Source organism: Phodopus roborovskii, unplaced genomic scaffold (assembly GCF_943737965.1).
Source record: "Phodopus roborovskii unplaced genomic scaffold, PHOROB, whole genome shotgun sequence".
Lineage (NCBI taxonomy): Eukaryota > Metazoa > Chordata > Mammalia > Rodentia > Cricetidae > Phodopus > Phodopus roborovskii.
Window position 1 is genome coordinate 130,414 of NW_026125403.1, and position 6,532 is coordinate 136,945.

Genomic DNA, 6,532 nt, shown 5'->3' on the forward strand with positions numbered 1-6,532 from the left:
CCCTGACCCTCGCTGCCCCTCTTACTCCTCCTCCCCTTTCCTTCCATCAATCCACCATCCCTTCTACCTCCTCTCCATCCTCCTCTTCCCTCTTCCCGTTGCTGTTCTTCTCCCCCCTTCCTCCTCTCTCCATCCTCCTTTTCATTCTCCTCTTCTCTATTCTCCCTCCTGATCCTCCCCTTCCCTCCTCCCCCACATCCTCCTTTTTCTTCCTCTTCTTTCCTCCCTCCTCCCCATCATTCCCTTCTCTCCTTAGTCCATTCCCCCTTCATTCCCTTTCTCCCTCCTTCCCTCTCCCTCCTCTCTTCTCCCTTTCTTCTCCCCTCCCTTCCATCCTCCCCTTCTCTCTGTCCTCCCCTCGTCTCCATCTCCTCTCTCCCCTTCCTCCCTTTCTCTTTCTACACCCCGCCTCCATTCTCTCCCTCCTGGGCCTGTCCTTCCTCCTCCTTTTTCTTCCTGTCCATCTTCCAGTTCGTTGGGACACTTCTCCCCCTTCCTCCTCCTCATCCCTTCCCCCCCTCCCTCCCTCTGTTGCCTGGGCTCGAGGCCGCCCGCAGCCCGCAGCCCGAGAGAGGCGGCTGCTAGAGAAGCCCTTGTAGTTTTAAAATTCAATGTGACAGTTTCGGAAAGAGCGGATGGGATGAATCTCCCATTATTGGATCAGTCTATTTGCCGCTCAATGTCTCTCTGTATTGGAGCAACATCACTTTAAAGGTTCAGAGAGTACAGCATTTCTGGTGAAAAATCCCCACAACACGCCTGCGAATGTTTTAAAGGGAAATCGTAGAAGGAGGCGAGGGGCGGGAGCAGTGGGGGCAGGAGCTGGGGGGCTCGCCGGGGGCCCCGGGCCGGCCGAGCGCGGCGGTGCCCCCTCCCTCCCCACCCGTCTTGTTGTGACAGCTCCTGATACTGTTTATGGAGGTGCGTGTCAGGTACTAATTAGCAATCGATACCCTGAAAACGTTTCCTTGCACCCAGCACGCCTCTGACGTCAGAGCCGATTAGCGCTTCTTATTGGTCCCAAATTCCCGGGCCGCGGCTAATTATCGAGAGCTTGATGTTGATAAAGTAAAGCGGCAGAGCGCGGGCCGAAGCATGTGTAGGGCTCCGGGCCCCTGTCCCCGCCGCCGCCGTCCGCGCCCCCGCGCCTCGCCGGCCCCGCGCGAGATGATGGACGGTCGCCTCTACCTGGAGCACCCGCACTTGCCCAGTTCGGGGGCTCGCTGGGCGGGCGTGGTGGGTTTCCCCACCCGCTGGGCCCACCACCACGTGTACGAGCTGGCCGGCCACCAGCTGCAGTCAGCCGCTGCCGCCGCCGCCGCGGCCTCGGTGCCCTTCTCTATCGACGGCCTGCTCAGCGGGTTCGTGCCGCTGCGGCCGCCGCCTCGGTGGTCCAACCCCACGCCGCTGTTGCCCGCCCCGCCTGCGGGGGTGGCCGGCGAAACCAGCCCTTCAAGCTTGCAGGTAGGCTGGAGGCGGGGACATGGGGGAACACAGCGGGGGGTCGCGGGGGGGGGAAGCACCGGAGCCGTCGGGAGTAGCGACTGGCTCCTCGGTGAGCCCGGCACCCGAGCTGGGGGGGTGCCGGAGCGAGGCCAGCATCTGGCGGGTGGCTGAGCTTTGCGGCGTCCTGTGCGTGCCCGCAGACTCGGGGATCCAGACAGGGAGAGCCCCGGCTGCAAACGGAGACGCACCCGCACCAACTTCACCGGCTGGCAGCTGGAGGAGCTGGAGAAGGCGTTCAATGAGAGCCACTACCCGGACGTGTTCATGCGCGAGGCGCTGGCGCTGCGCCTGGATCTGGTCGAGTCCCGAGTTCAGGTAAAGACCGGGTGTTGCCCGGGGAGTCAACTGTCCGGCACTGGGCGTGCAGAGAGCGGTGAGGCAGGGCTGTCTTTGTTCTGAGTAGTGGGAGGTGATTCCAGGCTCGGCGCTGCTGGCCGAGGGTTGATCGTGAGGTTGAACCCCATGGCCCATCTGGAGGTGAGTAACTCGAGAATGCCAGGGGTGATTTGGGAGAGGTCCTGGCGGTGCCCCAGTAGCCACGGCAGTGACTGCGTGCGATCCGGGAAGCCAGGTTTGGGTTGGCTGGGGCCTGGAGGAGCACTGTCTGAGAGAGACAAGGCTTCCCGAGGCTCGAAAGAGCCTCCAGTAGGGGACAAAATGGGTGGGGCCTGGGTGCTCTCAGGCGGAGGCTTTCTCCCAACAGACTGATCTGTTTGTTTACCTCTGGCCTGTAAACTATTTAGAAACACGTATTTATCCATTATCCATCATCGCCCTTGCAGACACTAGGGGGAAACATTCGAGGGAGGGAGGGAAGGTAGAAACTTATGCGGTTAACACGTTGAAAAAAAGAGGGAGGTTTTTTGTTTTTGTTTGTTTTTTTAAAGGTGTCTAAATCCACTACCCTCACCCATTAAATTCCTCCGTTCCCAACACTTTTCGTTATTTGATTTCATGCGGACCAGGAGGCAGTATTCTTCTTCTCCCTTCTCCTTCTAAATACAGAGTCAATTTGGTGTAACAAAATTCCAGGATTATGTCTGTATAATTAAATGCTTTTTCTAGAGTACAGAAGCTTTGGGGCCTGTGTCATGGTGGGGTGCCTGGGGTGGAGGCATACGCTGGCAAAATACCCGTTTAGCACCTATAGCTTTGCCTGAAATGGTATTTGGGTTCTGGGCTGTGGCCTGGCCTCTTCTGTTTAGAAATCCCTTTATCAATTCGTTCTGTGAATTCCATTAAGTGAAGTCCGAATATCTTCATTTCCCCTGTAAAATGATAGTAATTTCTGATGGTGGGACAGCCTGGAATTCTACACAAACACACACATACACACACACACACACACACACACACACAAGTTTTCAAAAAAGAAAAAGGAAGCAGTCAATGGCAAGTATATGGCATCTCAGGGTTTGTTTTGGTCCCGGAGACTTCTGCGGCCACACAGTGCTCCTTTGAACCGGTCTGGTATGCAATCGTGCCAACTTTATATGTCCACAACAAAGCATTTAAATAGCCAGTTTCTGCAGGGGATGTAGCCTTGGTGGTTCCGGTCCTGGGGAGTAGGGATCTGAGGAGCCGTTGTACCTCTTTAAATCCTCCCTGGTTGTCCCAGACAAGGCCTGGCAGAGTAATGGAAGGAGCTCCAGAGTTTTTCTGCGCTCCCAGGAGGCCTCATGGAAAAACTCCAGCTGCTTGCCTGCATTGTAAGCACACCCCCAGGCCAGGCCAAACTTGACTACTTTGGAAAAGGGACTTAAGTTGGTGCCTGGCCTATAGCCCTTCCTAAAGAAGGAGTGTGTAGCTGTGCTGGGGGGTGGTAAGTTACTGAAGACCCACCCAAGTTCGGCTTCACACAGGCCCTTCCTGAGGAAGAAGTATCCAGATTTCCCTTCAAGGGACACCCTGAAATGTGGGCTTTGAGAGTCTCATAGGGCCAAAGACAGGTGTGGAAGGCACAGCCGTTCCTGCTCATCTCAGGCCAGGCCCCTTAGAACTGTGAGATGCCAGCGAGGAGCAGTGGGGGGCTTGCTCGCTGCCTCCCCGACCAGGAGTTCTCGACAGCGGGACAGCGCGGGGTCCCACGGGGCCGCATCGGCGTTGCCTAGAAGGGGCAGCTCCTGGGGCCCGAGGTGAGAAGTCAGAGCGGGAATCAGGCCGAGGGCCCATCTACGCCCCTTCCGGGCCGGATGAGATGGTGGTCTGAAGCTGCAACCCGAGTATCAGCATACCGGGGCCGGCAGAGAGCATGCCCTGGCTCCTGGTTGTTCCCACTAGAGTCGAGGTCTCTCGGGCCTGCCTGAGGGCGTGCGTGGGAGGCCCGCAGCCTCCGCGGCCACTAGCCAGCCTGACTGTGCCCCCTCGCCGTCCGGCTGTTCCTGGGTCTGGTTCCAAAACCGCCGGGCCGTGGAGGAAGAAGGAGAACACCGAGGGCCGGGCCGGCCGGCGCACAACTCGCACCCACCACGTGCAGCGGGAGCCCGCTGGAGCCGGAGGAGATCGCTCGAAAAGACTGGAGAGGGTGGAGAAAGAAGAAGCGAAAGCACGAGAAGAAACTGCTCGAAGTCAGAGCCGCCACCTGCACTCGCCCGGTGGCCTGTCCCTGCACAGCGCGCCCAGCTCCGACGGCGACAGCGGCGGCCGGAGGTCTGTCACCCAGAGCCACCCGAGCCACCGCCGCCTGCCGCTGCGGCCAAGGGCCCTGGAGCTCTTGGCTCCGGCGTCGCGGGTCCTGCTCCGGTACCTCCCGGCGAGCCACCCGCGCCTGGCACCTGCACGATCCCGCCTTCTACCCGAAGCCAAAAGAAGCGGCGCCGGCCTTGCAGTCGCGGCTAGGGCGCCCTGCGGACGGGGACGCGGTCCCCATGTGGGGCCGGAGACGGCGGTGACCCCGGGTCTGCCAAAGGCCCTAGCCCATTCAGCGTGGAAAGCTTGTTTCCGACTCTCCACCGCGTCGCTAAAAGCCCACCCAGCCAACGCCGCCGCCACCGCCGGGGCTGGACTTTCGCCGGGGCTGCCGTGGCACCCCGGACCCTGATCGGCAAGGGCCACTTCTTGCTCTCTACCCCATCACGCAGCCGCTTGGCTTCCACCTGGTGCCACAGAAGCCTGCGCTCAAGGGTGGAGCGGGCCCTGGAGGAGTTGGCGCCTTCAAGGACGCGCCGCCCGCACCGCCGGCGCCGCCAGCACTCACCAGCGCAGGCCAGCTTTGGGGCCTTCCCCGGACCTGGCAGCCAGCAACCCGACCTTCGCCCGTCGCAGCGATTGTTGCCTCCCCGGGGCCACCAGCTCCCGCGCCTTTCCGGGACCTAGCAACGGCCGCGCCGAGGCGGTGCTGGGGACTGCGCCGGACGCGGGGACCATCTGCCCCGCAGCCCCGCCGCCCCCGCCCCTCAAACATCGCCAGGCCCGCACCCTAGAGCCCCCAGCCCACCGAGGAGCCAGCCACCTGCCCAGACCACTGAGCCGAGCGGGGCGACGGGACCCAGCGCCCGAAGGCGAGGAGGTGGACATGGACTGAGCTGGGCCCCGCGGCCGGAAGAGGCACCTAGCCAGCGGCGCCCGCTCGCTCAGCCCCGGACTCCCAACGAATCAGGTGATTGGCTCTTAGAGACACTGCTTTTCCCTCCTGCTTTTTGTTTTAGTCCTTTTATTATTATTTTTAAAGACAAACAAAAACGCTGTGTCGATGGGGACTGAGTCAGCGGCTGCAGGTCCTGGGGTGAGGTCTCCTCTGGAGGAGCAAAAAGACCCGGTATCCTCTAACCCACAAAAAAAAAAAAAAAAAAAAACAAAAACAAAAACAAAAACAAAAACAAAAACTAAACCCACAACGAGAATCCTCAGCCTTGTAAAATGCAAAAATGTCTAAGAATATTTATATATGTACCATTTTTTATAAATAAAAAAACTGGTCAAACGCAAACTCTTGGCTCCATCGTTTTTAGATTTGGGGCTACTCACCATACCCGCCTTCCTCTTCCAACACGACCCACTCCTCTTTTGGAGGGTGGGCCTGGGGAAGACTCTGCACCTCCCCCAAGGTCACCATCTGCACACTTCCTTTTGTGTGCGTGTGTTTGTGTTTTCTGATTGAACAAATGTATGTGCAGCCTCAGCTCAGCTTCCCTCTCCGATCCTCCCCAGGCACGATCCCCCTCCTGCTCCGCGCCACCTCCTACTCCTTCACGCACAGACACACACACACACACACCACCCCCGCACGCGCCCCCGCGCTACCCCCACACACTGGCACACGCCGAGGGCGCTTGTGCGGCGCGGGGTGACAGGAGCCAGGGGCTGCAGAAGGCCGGGCAGCTGGGCTCCTGCAGGTTTTGATATGAAAGTAATTATTTTCCGGTGGCGGCTGCGGGGACTGGGTTTGCTTGCCCAAAGGGTTATTATACATTACCGATTTCTAGTGATATGAAATCACATAAACTTCCTACAATAATAGAATTAGCATGAAAGGCTGAGGTGTCAAATTGAAATTGGAGAATAATAGCGCCGGCAGCTGGGGGAGTGCGTGCGCATATTGGAGCGGAGATGGGGGATCGTGGGGCGGAATTTTCATGAGCTGCACTCTTTGTCAACGCGCTTGTAGCGGGCTATATTAAGATAGATGCCCAATGATATCCTCATTGTTCTGTCGCTTATATTGATGTTGCTGCGTTATCAGCCTATTGGTGCATGTGTCGCCTGTAATAGGACAGGCGCCGCCAACGCGCCTCTTTACAAAAGCAGAGCACATTTGTTCTAATGAGTCCGCGTCCCAAGGACCCTTCCGGGGCTCCAGGACATCTGCAGCGAAGAAATATTAGCAAACTTGGCTGGAGCCTGCAGCCAGCCCCCTGCGCCCCACCCCGGAGTGAATCACTATGGGTCTCCAATTCCTCTCCCACTACCCTCACAAAAAAAAAAAAAAAAAAAAAAAAAAAAAATCTCAACCCACCAGCCTCAATTTTCCCGGGCTCTGGGTCCTCGGTGCCGCAAAAGCCACCAATTCCCCAAGAAATTGGGACCC

The 6,532-nt window shown here is 58.5% G+C and overlaps 1 pseudogene; it reads left to right on the forward strand.

Annotated features, from left to right (window-relative positions):
- Positions 1-1,167: 1,167 nt before the first annotated feature.
- LOC127215273 (homeobox protein unc-4 homolog) lies at positions 1,168-5,029 on the forward strand (annotated as a pseudogene).
- The last annotated feature ends 1,503 nt before the right edge of the window (positions 5,030-6,532 follow it).